Source organism: Theropithecus gelada, chromosome 2 (assembly GCF_003255815.1).
Source record: "Theropithecus gelada isolate Dixy chromosome 2, Tgel_1.0, whole genome shotgun sequence".
Lineage (NCBI taxonomy): Eukaryota > Metazoa > Chordata > Mammalia > Primates > Cercopithecidae > Theropithecus > Theropithecus gelada.
The window spans coordinates 179618934-179640836 of NC_037669.1; the positions used below are offsets into that span (position 1 = coordinate 179618934).

Consider the following 21903-nt stretch of genomic DNA (forward strand, 5'->3'; position numbering starts at 1 on the left):
AAAAAAAAAAAAAAAAAAAAAAAAAAAAAAAAATCATACTATTTAGAGCAATTGCAAATGTTGCTTCTCATACTTAACTGGACAAATTCAATACAGGAAGCTGCTCTTTTCCCTGTGGAATCCACTAGATTCAGTGGTGACCAGCTTTTCCTTCACCAAGACCTTTAATGTTTTCATACATTCATTCAACAAACTCTTATTAAGAAAATACTTTGTGTCAGGTCCTATGCTTGGTACTAGACTTATAAACAGCTCCTATTCCAGAGAGTAAGAAATGTGTATAAATCAGTTATATTAACATACCATGAAAAGTAGTATTTTCAATAGCAAAGACACGGAATCAACCTAAATGACCATCAATGGTAGACTGGATAAAGAAAATGTGGTTTATATACACCATGGAATACTATGCAGCCATAAAAAAAGAACAAGATCATGTCCTTTGCAGCAACACAGATGGACCTGGAGGCCATTATCCTAAGCAAACGAATGCAGGAACAGAAAACCAAATACTGCATGTTCTCACTTATAAGTGGGAGCTAAATGATGAGAACACATGGACACAAAAAGGGGAACAGAATCAGGTCCTGTTTGAGGGTGGCAGGTGGGAGGAGGGAGAGGATCAAAGAATGACCTATCAGGTACTATGCTTATTACCTGGGTGACAAAATAATCTGTATACCAAACCCCTGTGACACACAGTTTACCTACACAACAACCTTGCATGTGTACCCATGAACCTAAAAGAAAAGTTAAGAAAAAAAAAAAGTTTTTAAAAGATTTCTACAATATAAGGGATAGAAAACAAAATGTGACTAACTCAGCTGACAAGTGGATCAAAGAAGACTCTGCAGAGAAGGCAAGTGAGGTATGTCTTCATTTCCAGGTGAACAAAGGCAGAGGGTGCAGAGACCAGGAAGTATAAACAGCACTGTCTCATTCATGGAATTGTATATAGCTCCATCTTAGGGCCAGGGAGTCACAACTAAGAAGGGAGAATTGAAAGATGAGGCTGGAAAAATATAGGGGCCAAGTCATGGAAGGTATCCTGACCGTATCAGTGTTTTTGATACTACACTTGATCTTAGCCAAAAGACTGATAAGTGATCACATCAGTGTTTCAGAGAAATCACGCTGGAAGATGGACTAGAAAAGCCAACTCTACAGGAAATGAAGAGATCAGTAGGCACTTTAAAAGACGATTGAACAGTTGCTAAGTAATATTCCCTTTCTCATCTGTAACGTCAGACATAAAACATTAGTTTTCACCAGCACTACATGTCAGGCCTCTGAGCCCAAGCCAAGCCATCGCATCCCCTGTGACTTGCACGTAACTGAAGAATCACAAAAGAAGTGAAAATGCCCTGCCCCGCCTTAACTGATGATATTCCACCACAAAAGAAGTGAAAACTTTGTGAAAGTTCTTTTCCTGGCACATCCTGGCTCAAAAACCTCCCCCACTGAGCACCTTGTGACCCCCACTTCTGCCCGTCAGAGAACAGCCCCCCTTTGACTGTAATTTTCCTTTACCTACCCAAATCCTATAAAACGGCCCCACCCTTATCTCCCTTTGCTGACTCTCTTTTCGGACTCGGCCCGCCTGCATCCAGGTGATTAAAAAGCTTTATTGCTCACACAAAGCCTGTTTGGTGGTCTCTTCACATGGGCACGCATGTCATTTTGGTGCCGTGACTCGGATCAGGGGACCTCCCTGGGGAGATCAATCCCTTGTCCTCCTGCTCTTTGCTCCGTGAGAAAGATCCACCTACGACCTCTGGTCCTCAGACCAACCAGCCCAAGAAACATCTCACCAATTTTAAATCAGGTAAGTGGCCTCTTTTTACTCTCTTCTCCAACCTCTCTCACCTCTTTCTCCTTTCAATCTTGGTGCCACCCTTCAATCTCTCCCTTCTCTTAATTTCAATTCCTTTCATTTTCTGGTAGAGACAAAGGAGACACATTTTATCCATGGACCCAAAACGCTAGCGTTGGTCACGGACTGGGGAAGGCAGCCTTCCCTTGGTGTTTAATCATTGCAGGGACGCCTCTCTGATTACTCACCCATGTTTCAGAGGTGTCTGACCATGCTGCAGGGATGCCTGCCTTGGTCCTTCACCCTTAGCGGCAAGTCCCGCTTTTCTGGGGGAGGGGCAAGCACCCCGACCCCTTCTCTCCCTGTCTCTACCCCTTCTCTGCTTTTCTGGGGGAGGGACAAGTACCCTGACCCCTTCTCTCCCTGTCTCTACACCTTCTCTGCTTTTCTGGGGGAGGGGCAAGCACCCTGACCCCTTCTCTCCCTGTCTTTACCCCTTCTCTGCTTTTCTGGGTGACGGGCAAGCACCCCGACCCCTTCTCTCCCTGTTTCTACCCCTTCTCTGCTTTTCTGGGGGAGGGGCAAGAACCCTGACCTCTTATTTTTGTGCCCAGAACTCTTATTTTTGCACCCCAACTTATTTTTGTACCCCAATCCTTTATTTCCGCACCCTGACCCCTTTCCTGCTTTTCTGGAGGGCAAGAACCCCAAAACTCCTTCTCTCCATGTCTCTACTCTCTCTTTTCTCTCGGCTTGCCTCCTTCACTATGGGCAACCTTCCACCCTCCATTCCTCCTTCTTCTCCCTTAGCCTGTGTTCTCAAGAACTTAAAACCTCTTCAACTCACACCTGACCTAAAACCTAAATGCCTTATTTTCTTCTACAATGCCGCTTGACCCCAATACAAACTCGACAGTAGTTCCAAATAGCCAGAAAACGGCACTTTCGATTTTTCCATCCTACAAGATCTAAATAATTCTTGTAAAATGGGCAAACGGTCTGAGATGCCTGACATCCAGGCATTCTTTTACACATCGGTCCCTCCCTAGTCTCTGTTCCCAATGCAACTCGTCCCAAGTCTTCCTTCTTTCCCTCCCGCCTGTCCCCTCAGTCCCAACCCCAAGCGCTGCTGAGTCTTTCCAGTCTTCCTTTTCTACAGACACATCTGACCTCTTCCCTCCTTGCCAGGCCGAGCTAGGTCCCAATTTTTCCTCAGCCTCCGCTCCCCCATCCTATAATCCTTTTATCACCTCCCCTCCTCACACCCAGTCTGGCTCACAGTTTCGTTCCACGACTAGCCCTCCCCAACCTGCCCAGCATTTCCTCTTAAAAATGTTGCAAGAGCTAAAGGCATAGTCAAGGTTAATATTCCTTTTCCTTTATCTGACTCTCCCAAATCAGTTAGCGTTTAGGCTCTTCTTCATCAAATATGAAAAACCCAGCTCAGTTCATGGCTCGTTTGGCAGCAACCCTGAGACGCTTTTCAGCCCTAGACCCTGAAAGGTCAGAAGGCCATCGTATTCTTAATATGCATTTTATTTTATTACCTAATCTGCTCCCGACATTAAATAAAGCTCCAAAAATTAAATTCCAGCCCTCAAACCCCACAAGAGGACTTAATGAACGTTGCCTTCAAGGTGTACAATAATAGAGTAAAGGCAGCCAAGTAGCAACTTATTTCTGAGTTGCAATTCCTTGCCTCCACTGTGAGACAAACCCCAGCCACATCTCCAGCACACAACTCTGAACGCCTGAACCGCAGCTGCCAGGGGTTCCTCCAGAACCTCCTCCCCCAGGAGCTTGCTACAAGTGCTGGAAATCTGGCCACTGGGTCAAGGAATGTCCGCAGCCCAGGATTCCTCCTAAGCCGTGTCCCATCTGTGCGGGACCCCACTGGAAATCGGACTGTCCAACTCGCCCAGCAGCCACTCCCAGAGCCCCTGGAGCTCTGGCCCAAGGCTCTCTGACTGACTCCTTCCCACACCTTCTTGGCTTAGTGGCTGAAGACTGATGCTGTCCTATTACCTCGGAAGCCTCCTGGACCATCACAGACTCTGGATAACTCTTACAGTGGAGGGTAAGTCTGTCCCCTTCTTAATCAATATGGAGACTACCCACTCCACATTATCTTCTTTTCAAAGGCCTGTTTCCCTTGCCTCCATAACTGTTGTGGGTATCGACGGCCAGGCTTCTAAACCTCTTAAAACTCCCCAACTCTGGTGCCAATTTGGACAACATTCTTTTATACACTCCTTTTTAGTTATCCACACCTGCCCACCTCCCTTATTAGGTCAAGACATTTTAACTAAATTATCTGCTTCCCTGACTATTCCTGGGCTACAGCCATGCCTCATTTCTGTGTTTTTCACCAGTTCAAAGCCTCGTTCGCATCCTCCCCTTGTATCCCCCAACCTTAACCCACAAGTATAAGATACCTCTACTCCCTCCTTGGTGACTGATCATGCACCACTTACCATCTCATTAAAACCTAATTACCCTTACCCCACTCAATGCCAATATCCCATCCCATAGCATGCTTTAAAAGGATTAAAGCCTGTTATCACTCGCCTGCTACAGCATGGCCTTTTAAAGCCTGTAAACTCTCCTTTCAATTCCCCCATTTTACCTGTCCTAAAACCAGACAAGGCTTACAGGTTAGTTCAAGATCTGAGCCTTATTAATCAAATCGTCTATCCACCCTGTGGTGCCCAACCCGTACACTCTTTTGTCCTCAATACCTTCCTCCACAACCCATTATTCTGTTCTGGATCTCAAACATACTTTCTTTACTATTCCTTTACACCCGTCATCCCAGCCTCTCTTCGCTTTCACTTGGACTGACCCTGACACCCATCAGGCTCAGCAAATTACCTAGGCTGTACTGCCGCAAGGCTTCACAGACAGACCCATTACTTCAGTCAAGCCCAAATTTCTTCCTCATCTGTTACCTATCTCGGCATAATTCTCACAAATACACACTTACTCTCCCTGCTGATCGTGTCTGACTAATCTCCCAAAACCCAATCCCTTCTACAAAACAACAACTCCTTTCCTTCCTAGGCATGGTTAGTGCGGACAGATTTCTTACACAAGAGCCGGGACCACGTCCTGTAGCCTTTCTGTCCAAATGACTTGACCTTACTGTTTTAGCCTAGCCCTCATGTCTGTGTGCAGCGGCTGCCATTGCTTTAATACTGTTAGAGGCCCTAAAAATCACAAACTATGCTCAACTCTCTACAGTTCTCATAACTTCCAAAATCTGTTTTCTTCCCCCAACCATCGCTCAGAACAATGCTTATGCTGATAAGTTAACTAAAAAAGCAGCTAGTGTTCCAACTTCTATGTTTTTCTTCTTCACATTGGCCACTCCCACCTACTCCCCCACTGAAACCTCTACCTGTCAATCTCTTCCCACACAAGGCAAATGGTTCTTAGACCAAGGGAAATATCTCCTTCCAGCCTCACAGGCCCATTCTATTCTGTCGTCATTTCATAATCTCTTTCATGTAGGTTACAAGCCGCTAGCCCGTCTCTTAGAACCTCTCATTTTCTTTCCAACATGGAAATCTATCCTCAAGGAGATCACTTCTCAGTGTTCCGTCTGCTATTCTACTGCCCCTCAGGGATTGTCCAGGACCCCTCCCTTTCCTACACATCAAGCTGGAGGTTTTGCCCCCGCCCAGGATGGGCAAATTGACTTTACTCACATGCTTCCAGTCAGGAAACTAAAATACTTCTTGGTCTAGGTAGACACTTTCACTGGATAAGTAGAGGACTTTCCCACAAGGTCTGAGAAGGCCACCGCGGTCATTTCTTCCCTTCTGTCAGACATAATTCCTCAGTTTGGCCTTCCTACCTCTATACGGTCTGATAACGGACCAGCCTTTAATAGTCAAATCACCCAAGCAGTTTCTCAGGCTCTTGGTATTCAGTGACACCTTTATATCCTTTACCATCCTCAATCTTCAGGAAAAGTAGAACGGACTAATGGTCTTTTAAAAACACACCTCACCAAGCTCAGTCACCAACTTAGAAAGGACTAGACAATACTTTTACCACTTTCCCTTCTCAAAATTCAGGCCTGTCCTCGGAATGCTACAGGTTACAGCCCATTTGAGCTCTTGTGTGGACACTCCTTTTTATTAAGCCCCAGTCTCATTCCAGACACCGGAACAACTTGAACTGCACCCCAAAAACGTAGAGCCTAAAAACTCACCAACCAAGCAAGTAATTATGCTGAACCCCCTTAGGCTCTCTCTAATTAGATGTCCTAGGACCTCCCAATTCTTAGTCCTTTAATACCTATTTTTTCTCTTTCTTTTATTCATACCTTGTATCTTCCGTTTAGTTTCTCAATTCATCCAAAACCATATCCAGGCCACCACCAATCATTCTATGCGACAAATGCTCCTTCTAACATCCTCACAATATCGCCTCTTACCACAAGATCTCCCTTCAGTTTAATCTCTCCCACTCTAGGCTCCCACGCTGCCCCTAATCCCGCTTGAAGCAGCCCTGAGAAACATTGCCCATTCTCTCTCCATACCACCCCCCAAAAATTTTCGCCGCCCCAACACTTCAACACTATTTTGTTTTATTTTTCTTATTAATATAAGGCAGGAATGTCAGACCTCTGAGCCCAAGCCAAGTCATCGCATCCCCTGTGACTTGCACATAACTGAAGAATCACAAAAGAAGTAAAAATGCCCTGCCCCGCCTTAACTGATGACATTCCACCACAAAAGAAGTGAAAATGGCTGGTCTTTGCCTTAAGTGATGACATTACCTTGTGAAAGTTCTTTTCCTGGCACATCCTGGCTCAAAAAGCTCCCCCACTGAGCACCTTGTGACCCCCACTCCTGCCCACCAGAGAACAACCCCCCTTTGACTGTAATTTTCCTTTACCTACCCAAATCCTATAAAACAGCCCCACCCTTATCTCTTTTCGTTGACTCTCTTTTCGGACTCAACCCGCCTGCACTCAGGTGATTAAAAAGCTTTATTGCTCACACAAAGCCTGTTTGGTGGTCTCTTCACACAGATGCACATGTCACTATACATCAGCAAGAGACAGCTGTGTCTGCGTATCAAGCCAATGGCATTCCAGTCATGAACAGAGCAGGATGATCAATCAGCCAGTGTAGACAAATCCTGGATCAAATTTCAAACTTCATTAAGCTTTTGAAGTACAGAAAAATCACTGTGGCTCTTCTCCCATCCCCTCTTCACCACTAAGCCCAGTTACTACCTTTGGGAATCCCAGAACCCACTCCAATTATCAAGATCCTCAACTACCAGTTGATTAATTTTTACAGTGACCCGTTTCCAAAAAATCAGCGGAACTCTGACTTTGATAGAATCCCTATAAAGAACAGAAACAAAACTCTTAAAATGGGTCTTCAGTTGATTTGACAGCATACAAAAATAAACTCACCACTGCCCCTCTCAGGAATCAGTAGGGAAGAGGAGGTCGCTGCCCTATATTTTTATGGTTCATCCTCGAGGTCAAAGTGTTAACCATGTTTGGTTGAGTTTTACCCACACCAAAGCAAATGCCTTTTAAAATGCAAATGTCATGAGCTTTGCCATGCCTTGAAGATTCTTATGAAGAGAGCCGCCTGGGGGCCTTCACCACTGAGCATAGGCTTATGCAACCTGCTGGCAGATTATCCCCAGGAGTCCATGTCAGTGAAATATATTGCCCATCACCACCTAATGTGCTCTTGAAATGGATTAAAGAGGAGACACATTCCACTTTTTGAGTCTTTGATGAAGGAAGGAGGCAGGTACAGCTATATATAGGGGATATTTACCATCCAATTCCCTTACTTGATGCAAGCAAATATTTTGACGATCCTTTAACAAATCAGCTAATGGAATATCTACAAAGTCTCATAAGAAAGAGCCCACTGGCTGGGTGCGGTGGCTCACACCTGTAATCCCAGCACTTTGGGAGGCCGAGGCAGGTGGATCACTTGAGGTCAGGAGTTTGAGACCAGCCTGGCCAACATGGTGAAACTCCGTCTCTACTAAAAATACAAAAATTAGCCATATGCATTGGTGTATGTTTCTAATCCCATCTACTTGGGAGGCTGAGGCAAGAGAATCACTTGAACCAGGGAGGTGGAAGTTGTCTGGGTGACAAAGCAAGACTCAAAAACAAACAAAAAAACAAAAACAAAAACAAAATAGATATATCTCCACTAAATCTTGTAGTTAATTTCTCTTTCAAACCAGAAATATCAAAGAGGGAAAATATGACATGTTAAGCTGCAATCTATCATAAGCTATTGAATTACGTTCATTTCTTTTTTTGTTTTGTTTTTGAGACAGAGTTTTGCTCGTCACCTAGGCTGGAGTGCAACAGTGTGATCTCGGCTCACTGCAACCTCCGCCTCCTGGGTTCAAGTGATTCTCCTGCCTCAGCCTCCAGAGTAGCTGGGACTACAGGAGTGCACCATTCCGGCTAATTTTTTTATTTTTAGTAGAGACAGAGTTTCACCATGTTGGCCAGGCTGGTCTCGAACTCCTGACCTCAGGTGATCCACCCACCTCAGCCTCCCAAAGTGCTGGGATTACACGCATGAGCCACTGAGCCTGGCAATTTCTAAAGACTCTGTCTCCTTTGTGGGTTCTCTTACTCTGCCCAGTGGTTAAAGCTTTGGATTCCCCGGGTTTGTCTTTTGCTTGGCCGTCGTCCTCCTCAGTCAGTTCCCCATGTGCAGCCTCAACTTCTCCCTGGACTTCGGTTTCCATTTGCACTGATGGCCCCAGAATCTGCGCCAGCCTTTCAGACTTCTCCCTGGAGTGTCTTACTATTAAGTGTTGGTGCTTATGGAGAAATCTCTCTACCTGGATGTTCCTGGAAACACTGAGCTGAACAAGCCCAGAATTGAACTTGCTTCCCCTGTCCCTGCCAGGGCCTCCTCTGCAATCCTCTATCTCAGGTGCCGATCCCAGTACCCACCTAGTTATCTAACTAAGGTTGTAACCTGGACAAATCAACAATTCCTCATTCTTTCTCACATCTGTGTTCAGTCAATCACCAAAATCCTATCAATTTTACCTCCTGAACGCTTTTCTTTCCTAATTTAAATGTTTTAATTTTCTTGTGGAGACAGAGTCTCACTATGTTGCCCAAGCTGGTCTTGATTTCCTGGCCTCAGGCGAACCTCCCACTTTGGCCTCCCAAAGTGCTGGGATTACAGGCAAGAGCCACTGTGCCCAGCCCTAAATGTTTTTCAAATTGATTGCTTCCTCTCCACTCCCTGATGACCCTGCCATGGTCTCATTCCTAGGCTACCGTGGCAGCTGCATCCAGAAGTGCCCCAAGGGAGGACTCCCACCAGCATGTTCACACTGTCATATGTTTTTGTAAAACTTGCAAAAGTAATATAATTTGACCATAACAAGCTAACATCCTTGTCTCTTTCTGCTCCAGCTTCCCTGTGTCAAATGTCCTCTTCCTTTGGGAGGTTTTACAGTTGCTATAGGCATTTTGGCGACCCAACTAAAAAACAGTTAAAGTAGGGATTTACTTTACATGGGTACAGTAGGATATATTGATATGATTCCTGGTTACTTCCATGAGTAGGTAAGTTATGATTAATAGATCATCCCTCCACTCAATGTGCTGACTCACTTAGCATCGCAGTGCAATATAATCATGCCTGAAGGCACCCAGCCCCGGAAGTACATGGGTTGTGGAGAAGCAAGGTTTGAACTGTATGGGGCCAGAACCTGTCTGTGAAAATTTCTTCCAAAAATTACAGCTCATATATGAATGAACTGGAGAGATAGTTCCCCAATTTTGATTACAATCTTAAACATTTATACAATATTATCAGTAACAAAATGTGAAGCTTTTTTGTTTTTCTAAACTATCAATACTAAACAAATTTCAATCAGCCAGGCTAAAAAGAAAGATTTCTATTCTCTCCAGAGGAAAAGATTACAAACACTGTTGCCATGTGAAGAGGCACACACTGTTGCTAAAAAAAGGTGATAAGAGGCCAGGTGGGGTGGCTCACGCCTGTAATTCCAACACTTTGGGAGGCCACGCAGGTGGATCACTTGAGGTCAAGAGTTCGAGACCAGCCTGGTCAACATGGTGAAACCCTGTCTCTACTAAAAATACAAAATTAGCTAGGTATGGTGGCACGCACCTGTAATCCCAGTTACTTGGGAGGCTGAGGCAGGAGAATCGCTTGAACCTGGGTGGCAGAGGTTGCAGTGAGCCAAGATTGTGCCACTGCACTCCAGCCTGGGTGAGAGAGTGAGACTGTCTCAAAAAAAAAAAGGTGGTAAGGAATGGGGAGGCACCACCAGGAGCTGCCACGTCCCTAGAGCAGCCACGCTGCAATCATGGTGTCAGTAATTAACACTGTGGATACCTCCCATAAGGACATGATTCATGATGCCCAGATGGACTACTATGGCACCCGCCTGAGCAACATCAGAAAAATCCGTCAAAATCTTCAAAGTGCACAATGGAGGGCAGATCCTCATTGCCAACCTCAGAAGTCATGAGAGTCCTTGTGGCATGTGGCCTGGGCTCATCCCACATATGGCAATATCCTGGCATTGTGCTCCTATGATTGGAAAGTCATTATCTGGAAAGAGGAAAATGGCACCTGGGAGAAGACCCACGACCCCTCAGGATATGACTCCTCAGTGAACTCTGTGCTGGGCCCCCCATGACTACTGCCTAATCCTGGCCTGTGGGAGTTCAGATGGGGCCATCTTCCTGCTGACTTATACAGGGGAAGGCCAATGGGAAGTGAAGAATATCAACAACGCTCACACCATTGGCTGCAATGCTGTCAGCTGGGCCCCTGCTGTTGTACCTGGAAGACTCACAGACCAGCTGTCCAGGCAGAAACCCAATTATGTCAAGAAGTTTGCATCAGGTAGCGGTGACAATCTCTTCAAGGATGGCCAGTGGAAGGAGGAGCAGAAGCTGGAAGCACACAGTGACTGGGTTTGAGATGTGGCCTGGGCCCCCTCCATCAGCCTGCCCACCAGCACCGTGGCCAGCTGCTCCCGGGATGGTTGTGTGTTCATCTGGACCTGTGATGATGCCTTGGGAAATATATGGCCTCCCATACTGCTGCACAAGTTCAATGATGTCATGTGGCATGTGGGCAGGTCCATCACAGCCAACATTTGGCCATCTCTGGTGGAGACAATAAGGTGACCCTGTGGAAGCAGTCGGTTGATGGGCAGTGGGTGTGTATCAATGATGTCAACAAGGGCCAGGGCTCTGTGTCAGCTTCAGTCATAGAGGGCCAGCAGAACGAGCAGTGGCAAGACAGGTGGAGCCTCCCACCTGCCAGCTCCAGGACTGCCCCATCCTGGGCCAACTGACTGAGCAACTGTGAAGCGCTCCCAACTCCAACGAGATTCTTTTCCTAGGGGTAGTTACAAATGCAACCACAGATTGATCATCTAATCTGTCTAAACATGATCAGAGATGGTTTGTAATCTACTGTCCAGCTCAAAGCATTCATGTTATGCAGCAGAAACTACAAATGATGTTCAAATCTATTATTTTAAAATATTTTAAGCCATTTTTATGTAACTTTGGGTTCAGGCATTATTTGGGAGGTTTTGTTTCCAAAGTCACTAAATAAAGACATATTGCTTATTTAAAAAAACAAAAGGTAAGGAATGAAGAATGGTAGAGGTTTCAAGCAGTTAATAAAACCAAATGATGTTTTTTAAAAAAAGTTGTAGGCTGGACACAATTGCCCATGCCTGTAATGCCAGCACTCTGGGAGGCCAAGGCAGGAGGATTGTTTGAGGTCAGGAGTTCGAGAACAGCCCAGGCAACATAGGGAGACTCCGTTGCTACAAAAAAATTTTTAAAAAGTCAGGTGTGGTGGTGCACACCTGTAGCCCTAGCTGCTCAAGAGGCTGAGGCAGGAGGACCGCTTGAGTCCAGGGGTTTGAAGCTGCAGTGAGCTATGATTGCACCACTGCACTCCAGCCTGGGCAACAGAACAAGACACTGTCTCAAGAAAAAAAAAAAAAAAAAAAAGTGATATTTGTGATTATTTTAATCATTTAATCTTTTTGTTATGGACTGAACATTTGTGTCCTCCCACAACTCATATGTTGAAATTCTAACTCTTAAGGTGATGGTATTATGTGGTAGGGACTTTGAGATGGGATTAGTACCTTAAATGAGATCCCAGAGAGCTCTTTGGCCCCCTTTTTATAATTAAGGATCCATTTAGAAGTCAGTGCTCTGCGGTGTGGAAGAGGGCCCTCACCAGAACCTAACCATGCTAGCATTTCACCCTCCAGAACCATGAGAAATAAGTACCACCCAGTCTGTGGTACTTTGTTATTGCAGCTCAAACTGACGAAGACACTTGGAATTTGTAATGATTTCTTGATTCATTCTAACTACACATTCCTTTTTGTTGCCTCATCCAATAGTCATTTTGAAATGCATAGCCGATTACATCATTTTCTTCTTTAAACTAATTCAAAGGCACCATTACCTATAATTCAAGCTCCTTAATTTGGTGTATTCGATAGCATTTATTTTCTTGGTGAAGTAGGAGACAGTGTCTCCTGCACATTAGGATAAAGTGTAAGGGTGATGGTTTATACTAGACAGTGAGAAGAAGAAATGACAAAGGGCATAAAGAGAACTAGAGATCATGAAAGATCCAAATCAGACTGGAAGTAAGATCCCTTCCCGGCCAGTCAATACTAAAGTTTAAAATTCTTCTTCTGCCTGGCTCTGGTTCCAGAGTGGGACAGTCAGAATGGTCCCAGCAGTGGTTCATAGAGCAGGGCCTCTTAAACAGCCGCATACAGATGGATTGAGGGTGATAGTGTAAGACTATCCACCATCGATCAGAAGAGCAAGGGAAGGTCAAGAAAAGTGTGTGGAGTTTCAGGGATAGGGGATGGCAGGAAGAAGTAGCTAGAAGTATGAGAGAATAAAAATGTGCTGTTATGATGAGGCCAAATGTAAAGTGATATTTTATACAATAAAGCATATGTAAATAAGTGTTGTAAAACTTGATTTGATTTTTTCCACATTAGGAAAGTTCACTATTTCAGAAAGAAAATAATTCTAAAAATAAGCCTACCAGCAACTTCACTTCTAGGTATGTCCCTAGAGGAATGACAAGCAGAGACTTATTCATAATGATTCTCGTATTCTGATGTTCAGGGCAGCATTATTCAAATAGCCAAAAGATGGAAACAACCAAAATGGTCGTCACCAGATGAACAAAATGAATAATTAAAAATACATCTATGCATACAGTGGAATATGAAGCCATAAAAAGGAATGAAATTCTGACACATTACAACATGAACCTTGAAAACACTGTGCTAAGTGAATTAAGCCAGACACAAAAGGACCAATATTTTATGATGCCACTTATATGAAATATCTAGAATAGGCAAATTCACAGAGACAGAAAATAGGCTAGGAGCTACTAGAAGCTGAGGAGAGGGTGACTGGGGAGCTATTGCTTCATAGTTACAGAGTTTCTGTCTGGAAGGAAGAAAAAGTTTTGAAAATAGATAATGGTGTTGGCTGCATAACATTGTGAATATAACTAATGGCACTGAATTTACATTTAAATATGGTTAAAACGGCAAATTTTGTTTTAAATATATTTTGCCAAAATTTAATTTTTTTTTTTTTTTTTTTTTTTTTTGAGACAGAGTCTTGCTCTGTTGCCCAGGCTGGAGTGTAGTGGTGTGATCTCAGGTCACTGCAACCTCTGACTCCCAGGTTCAAGCACTTCTCCTGCCTCAGTCTCCCGAGTAGCTGGGATTACGGGCGTGCACCACCATGCCAGGCTAATTTTTGTATTTTTAGTGGAGACGGGATTTCACCATGTTGGTCAGGCTGGTCTTGAACTCCCGACCTTAGGTGATCTGCCTGCCTCAGCCTCCCAAAGTGCTGGGATTACAGGCATGAGCCACCACGCCTGGCCTAAAAAATTAATAATATACCAAAAAACAATGAATGGTGTACTTCGAATGGGAGAAATGTATGTGAATTATACCTCAACAAATCTGTTGAGAAAATAAATAAACCTGAAGTGGATTGTGAAATGAAGCAATAGTCTATAAAAGAAATAAGTCCACAGGCGTTATAATCAAATCAAGTAAATCAGTAGTCCTGGCTGATAGAAGACACCCAAAGTAAACATGGAACAGTAACTCTTATCTAGAAAAAACTACAGTGCTCATGTCACACTCTCTGTAACAAGATACCCTTTGGGTCTGGACACCACATAAAAACTAGTAGAATGGCCGAGTATTACTTCCTCCTTGATTTTCTCGGGAGCAATTGAGCAATAGTGATTACTGCAGCTACTAAAGGGAACGGTCCACAGAGGCTTTGAGCATAAGTGGGCATGACTTTCCAGAGGAATATTTAACTCTAGTTTGAAATTTTACAATGACATAAGTGAAGAAAAACAGTAATAAAAATAACTGCTATGTATTCTTCTCTGAGAAGACGTGCTAACCATATTGCACAGATGTGGAAAGAGGGTACCTTGCCCACTAAGTACTGGAGTCAACACTCAAGTTTTGTTCTGTCCCTCTCCAAAGCTTCTCCAATCTGTGACTCTACCTCTCACACAATACTGGGTGACTCCTCAAAAAAAAAAAAAAAAAAGCCAGACTGGTTTTTGCCATATCTGCCAAAGATATGGCAGAAATTACATATCTGCCATATCTTTAAAACTTGCTTAAAGGTGATTTCAGTCTATCTGGAGAAACTCTGGAGTAAGAGGGATGCTTAAAGAAAAAAATTCTGATTGATCTCTTCTGGGAGCCCCTCCAACAGTAGACTTACTGCTCACCTCTCTAGCATTTAACACAGCATCTGCAAGACTGGTGCTGAATGTTTGTATAATGATTAAGTGGATGATCCACAGATCTCAGAAAAATCATTTGTGAAAGGTTTTCCCTGTGCTCTGAAGGTTAACACCTTTGTGGATAGCAAATTCTGGAGAATCTCTTAGGGAGTAAATAAATCTCTGAAACTAGGTTTTTGTTGACAAATCTTCCTGTGGAAAACATCTGGAACAATTGTACAAGATGTTTTAAAATATCTGTTTGAAGGTATCAGAAAGCTACCAAAGTAGAAAGGAATTAAGTGGTTACAATTCCAAAAAAATGGAAAATGCCATGATGCAAGTCTGATATTTGTACTAGTTTTCCCATCAAGGTATTTGCCAATTCACAAAGGCCAACTGAGAGGCTAGAAGCCGAACACAACTTCTGGGAGTCTTCTAGGGCTGAGAAGATAAAAATGGGACTTCAGAGATCATAATGGAGAAGGAACCCTGGTAAAGACTTCAAGTTCTCAGTTGAGACCCCTAAGAAAGTGAACCACAAGCAGACCAACCCTCAAGAAGACAGAAGTCCACTTTCAAATTAGCGTAACTCCTGATTGCATGAAGATGGTCTCTCTCTACTCTAACTGCCTGGTAGAAGTAAAAGTAAATCTCTTTTGGAAGAAAAAACATATATAACCCAAATTATCTCTTTCTTTTTTGTTTTATTGACTTCTGGATGAGAAAAAACCCAACATATAGGAGACAACACTATCTGATCAAAAACGAGTAGAAAAAAAAGCCAGGGCTGGGAGTGGTGGCTCACGCCTCTAAGCCCAGCACTTTGGGAGGCTGAAGTGGGCAGATCATGAGGTCAGGAGTTTGAGACCAGCCTGACCAACATGGTGAAACCCCATCTCTACTAAAAATATACAAAAATTAGCCAGGCATGGTGGTGCATGCCTGTAATCCCAGCTACTCAGGAGGCTGAGGCAGGAGAATCACTTAAACTTGGGAGGCAGAGGTTGCAGTGAGCTGAGATTGTGCCACTGCACTCCAGCCTGGGCGACAGAGCAAGACTCTGTCTCAAAAAAAAAAAAACCAAACCATTGAAACAGACCCATAAGACTTCATGTTATTGTATTGTAATCTGAAAATAGCTTAAAATAATGCCGATAAACATACAACAAAACAAGATGAGGAATCTCAGCAGAGAACCAGAAACAATCTTTAAAATCTAATGGAAACTTTAGAACTGAAAAATGCAATCACTGAAATTGAGTCTGTAATATGAGTTTCACTCAGTTGAAAAGAGGATTAATAAACTAGAAGATAGGTCAGAATAAAATCTAAACTAAAATATGTTGGGGGGAAAGGATAGAAACAATGCAAGCGCTTAAGAGGTACACAGAACACAGGAAAAAACGTCTAACACACATACCACTAGTGTTCTGAAAGGCAAGGTGGGAGAATGAAGTAAACATAACATTGGATAATAGCCAAGAATGTTCTAAAATCTACAAAAGAAGTAATGCCATACATTTAGGAAGTTCAAACACCCTCAAACAAGATGTATATAAAGAAAACTATGCATAGGCATACCATAGGAAAATTCCTAAAAATCAAAGATGAAAAGGAAATCTTAAAAGCACTGGAGAAAAAAGACCTATACTATCAAAGGAAAGCCAGTGACAGGTGATTTTTCAAAAGAAATGATGGAGGTCATACATACAAATATGGAATGGCATCTTGAAAATGCTGATTTTTAAAACCGTATAAACTGATAGAAATAAAAAATAGCCCTAGGAGTAGCTTAGACACAACATCTATCTAAGCCATTCCTAGATCCTTTATCCTACGAAACTGTAATATAATAAATATTTGTTATGTTGAATTACTAGGTTTAGGGGTTCTTTGTTACATGGCAATATGTAAGGAGAAAACAAATATGCTTCAAAAATTCATATTCACAATCGGCCCTCAGATATATTTGTAGCTAAAATTCACACTGCTTCTGTAGTACAAAAAAATCCCTCAATTTAAGATTTTAATTTAAGGTGTAATGTTCCCTGGTATCTGCCAGAAGCAAATGCTAATTCTCTCTGGAAGAACCCACGTTCACCCCAAATCTCAAATAATTCCTAAAGATAAAAGTTCCGGCAGGGCGCGGTGGCTCACGCCTGTAATCCCAGCACTTTGGGAGGCCGAGACGGGCGGATCACGAGGTCAGGAGATCGAGACCATCCTGGCTAACACAGTGAAACCCCGTCTCTACTAAAAATACAAGAAATTAGCCGGGTGTGGTGGCCGGCGCCTGTAGTCCCAGGTACACGGGAGGCTGAGGCAGGAGAATGGCATGAACCCAGGAGGCGAAGCTTGGAGTGAGCCGAGGTTGCACCACTGCACTCCAGCCTGGGCCACAGAGCGAGACTCCGTCTCAAAAAAAAAAAAAAAAAGATAAAAGTTCCACGAGTGAGCCCAGGAGTTCAATACCAGCTTAGGCAACATAGTGAGACCCTCGCTCTACAATAAATAAATAAATAAATAAATAAATAAGCTAGGCATGGTGGCACATGCCTATAGTTCCAGATCCTCAGGAGGCTGTGGCAGGAGAATCACTTGAGCCTGGGAGGTTGAGGTTGCAGTGAGCCCTGATTGCACCACTGTACTCCAGCCTGGGCGACAGAGTGAAACCCTGTCTCTAAGAAGAAGAACAACAAAAACAACAACTACAAAAAGTTCCAAGAAATTAAGCTCAGTCAAAATCACAATACACACACAGAAACAAAGCATCATAAGCAAAAGCTCACAGAAACAACAAAAAGCAGAATGAGACACAGAAAGACTCTGCATACTGAAATGATCAAATAGAGATATATAACAGAACTATCTCTAGTATGTTTAAAGAAATAAAAGAAGAACATGTATACATAAGGAAAAAGCAAGAGAATTTAAAAATGGCTGAGTAAAATTCGAACTGCCAATGTGAACTTATAGAATGAAAAATATAATTTCATAACTCAATGGAAAGGTTTTAATCTCAGAATTTATAGCTGCTAAAAAGAAAACAACAGGCCGGGCGCGGTGGCTCACGCCTGTAATCCCAGCACTTTGGGAGGCCGAGGCGGGCGGATCACAAGGTCAGGAGATCGAGACCACGGTGAAACCCCGTCTCTACTAAAAATACAAAAAATTAGCCGGGCGCGGTTGTGGGCGCCTGTAGTCCCAGCTACTCGGGAGGCTGAGGCAGGAGAATGGCGTGAACCCGGGAGGCGGAGCTTGCAGTGAGCCGAGATCGCGCCACTGCACTCCAGCCTGGGCGACAGAGCGAGACTCTGTCTCAAAAAAAAAAAAAAAAAAAAGAAAACAACAACTGAAGAACATATTTGAAGATAATCAGAATGCCGTACAGAGAAAAAGAGATTATAAGCCGTGGAGGCTAGAATCAGAAGCTCTAACAAATTATCTAATAGAAACAAATATTTGAAGACATAATGGCGTAAACTTTTTAGGACTAGTGAAAAAAGATACCAAGCCACAAGTTCCAAAACTACCAAGTGAGATAAACGAAAAGAAAGTCACACTTAGATTCATCACACAGAAACTATACAGCATCAAATATAAAGAGAAAATCTCAGAAGCTGTTCAAGAGGAAAGACAGATTATCTTCAGAAGAGTGACAGAGTACAGCAAACTGACTTCTCACCAGCAACAATAGAGGCCCGAAGTCAGTATGCTGAGAGAAAACTGTCAGTCTAGAAAAACTACATTTTGAGGCTGGGCATGGTGGCTCACACCTGTAATCCCAGCACTTCGGGAGGCTGAGGCATGTGGATCATCTGAGGTCAGAAGTTCAAAACCAGCCTGGCCAACATGGTGAAACCCCATCTCTACTAAAAATATAAAAATTAGCCAGGTGTGATGATGTACACCTGTAATTCCAGTTACTTGGGAGGCTGAGGCATGAGAATCACTTGAAGCTGGGAGGCAGAGGAGGGCAGTGCGCCAAGATCTCACCACTGCACTCAGTCTGGGCGACAGAGTGAGACCCTGCCTTACAAAAAAAAAAAGAAGAAGGAGAAGAAGAAGAAAAGAAAAACTGCATTTTGAAAATGAGGGTGAAAAACAATTTTCAGACAAAGAAGAATTAATATAATTTGCTCACTAAGTGAAATTCTAAAGAAAATACTTCAGGCAGCAGAAGGGTGACCTCACATGGAAAGACTGAGCTGCAAGAAGGAACAAAAGATAAAGAAAGTGTGGTCCTGGGACAAAGGTACCAGACCTTTGTCTCAAACTGTGCATTCATATATTCACTGCTCACTCTACATCTCCACTAGGACATATACTAGACAAGTCTAACTTTGCACAGCCAAAACTGAACTCCTGATCTTCCCCCACATAAACGGTAACTCCGTCCTTCGAGTTGCCATTTAAAACACTTTAGAGTCACCTGTCTCTCCTTTCTTTCACACTCCCCATCTGAAAATTATATTAGCACTAGTTTCGTAATATATTCTGAAACTGCCTAGTTCCTACTACCTTCACAAGCCACAATCACCTCTCACTGAGATGGCTGCAAAAGCCTTCTAACTGGTCTTCCTACTCTACCCTTGCCGCACCTCCCAGGGTCTAGTCTCAAAACAGCAGCCGCATTCTGCTTTAATGGAATGCTTAAACAATGGTTCGCTCAACTCCTCAGTGGACTCCCATTTCATTCAGAGTAAAAGCCAAAGTCTTATGATGGCTTGTAATGTCCCATGTGATCAGTTCCCCGTCTAGCTCCTTGACCTCATTTCCTACTTCTTACCTCTTCATTTACTGAGTTCCAGCCACACTGGCCTCCTTGCTAGACTTTAAAAATGCCATATACCTTCCCAAGTTCTCACTGGTTGAATTCTGCCTGGAATGCTCTTGTCCTGGTGGAGATATCCCACATGGCCCTCTCACCACCTTAAAGTTTTTGTTCGAGCTCCACCTTCTCAGGAAAGCCTACATACACCAAGCAGCTAAAACTGCACCTGGAGCATGGAGAGTACTTGATAAATACTTGTTAAATCATTTGCAAATAAATGGACTATGTGGGTCAAGTGAAATACTATCTGAAGCCATTATAGTAATGCCCCATGGGTTTCATTTTTTAAGGAGGGAACTAAAATACATGAACACTAAACCCAGAGAATTAAAATACATGACAATAATAACATACAAATCAAGAGGGGTGTAATTGGAGTTACAGTAAGTTAAAAAGGGATGCAATAGGGAAAAAGTAAAGACATTGATTAATTTTAAACTATTACAAGACAGCCAGACACAGGAGTGTATATTGTAGGAACTTGCTGCCTAAAAACAAGCAAAACGAACCTCTGGCGATAGAGGTGAGGCCAGCCGTGAGCTCAGGGATGGGTATGTGTGTTAATGACTAGAGAGAGGCATGAGAGGGGCTTCTGGGGAAATGTGTGTTGGTTACAGGGCTGTGCTCCCTTTGTCTGAATTCACTAAGCTGTGTACTTATGAGTTGTTTTTTTCTGGGGGTATATATGTAACACTTAAATGGCAACCACCAAAAAAAATTAGAATGCAGTGAATAACTTCCGAAGTAGAAGAGGGGGGAAAGAAATAAGAGGAATAAAAACCAAACAAACAAAACAAAAAACCTCAATCTAAAAGAAAGCAATAAAGGGAAAGAAAAAGCTAAAAAGGTAAACAAACAGAAATTATAAAATAATTGAAATTAATCTATGTATACCAAGTACAATGAATGAGAATGCATAAATATACCAGTTAAAAGACAAGAAATTTCAAACTGATATTTTAAAAATTCAATTATATCTTATTTATAAGAGACACATGTAAAGAGAACAAAGGATATAAAAAGGTTGAAATTAAAGCATTGGGAAAGATATTTCAGAAAAATACCAAGCAAAAGTATGCAGGTAAATGGTGTTAATGAATAACAGACAAACAAACAAACAAACAAAAAGGTTCCAGGCAAAAAGCCTTATTAGAAATAGGGGGTTATATAATAATCCCTTTACTATTAAGTACTGAAGGATTTAATTCTCAATTTGCCCACCTAATAACATAACCTCAGAACTGGCAGAGCTACAAGGGGAAATACATGAGGACAACTCTCAATAAATAGTAGACTGATCTGACAAAAAATTAGGAAGCAGATCAAAGATATCAATGGCACCATTAATAAACTTAATCTGATGAACGTGTATGTAGAATATAGTCAACAACTGTAAAGTATACTTTCTTTTTATGCACACATTGACCATTAATATTGGTGTATGTCAGGCTCTAGGACTAGGCTCAATAGCTTTCAAGGGATTGGTATCACACAGATTATATTCTCTAACCAGAATGCAAAGAGGCTAGAAATAAAAAAAAAACAGAAAAGTACTTATTTCTAGTAATTTAAAAAATACGCTTCTGCACATATCAAGGGTAAAGAGAAATCAAAATAGACATGTTTAGAAGCAAACAGTAAGAAATAGATTGCACATCAAAACTTATGAGATAAAGCCACAGTAGTACTTGAAGGAAATGTATAACCTTAAATATTTATATTAGAAAAGAAGTAAGGCTGCATTAAAAAGCCAAGCTTCAAATAAAGGAAGAAAATAATAAAGACAGGAACCAAAAGCTTCAAAACGGAACAAACATATGAGAGAGCTTGGGAGACATTACTATAAATTCTGTGGAGGTTAAACCCATAGTAAAGGAATAGCATAAGCAACATTTTAACAATACATCTGAAAATTTAGATGAAATGGACAAATTATAAGTGTGGTAAGTCTAGATTATATTGTTTATCTTAAAAAAATTTGTAATATTCATTTTAACACATGCTTAAAATTAAGACGACATCATACTTAAACAAAAAAAAAAAGCCCATACCATTTATAGGCAGAAAATCTTTGTTTTTTAACTTCAAAACTCAGGTGACTGAGCAGAAAAACTGTGGGTTTTTTCTTTTAACCCACAGCAGAGACAGGAAACCCCACCTAGGTGCATTAGGTGCCTCAAAATGTTACAATGCTAGCAGGACTAAGCAGTTCAGGTGCAGTCCAGAAGGAAACAGCAATCACTTGCTCCAAATAGAAAAATGAAGCTTCACTGACAGCTGACATCTGCACCATGCTTCACAGTGTCTGAAGATTTGTTTTCCTATGTACATCAGCTATTTAAGTAGACACACATTTTCTTACATGTAAGATAAATAATAGTTAACGGCTACTACTTATTAGACATATATGT

At 42.4% G+C, this 21903-nt stretch overlaps 1 protein-coding gene and 1 pseudogene across 1 annotated transcript in view; one reads left to right on the top strand and one right to left on the bottom strand.

The window, feature by feature from the left end:
• GLB1 (galactosidase beta 1) overlaps window positions 1-21903 on the bottom strand; it is a 115141-nt gene that overhangs the window by 40528 nt on the left and 52710 nt on the right.
• LOC112618390 lies at window positions 10178-11179 on the top strand (annotated as a pseudogene).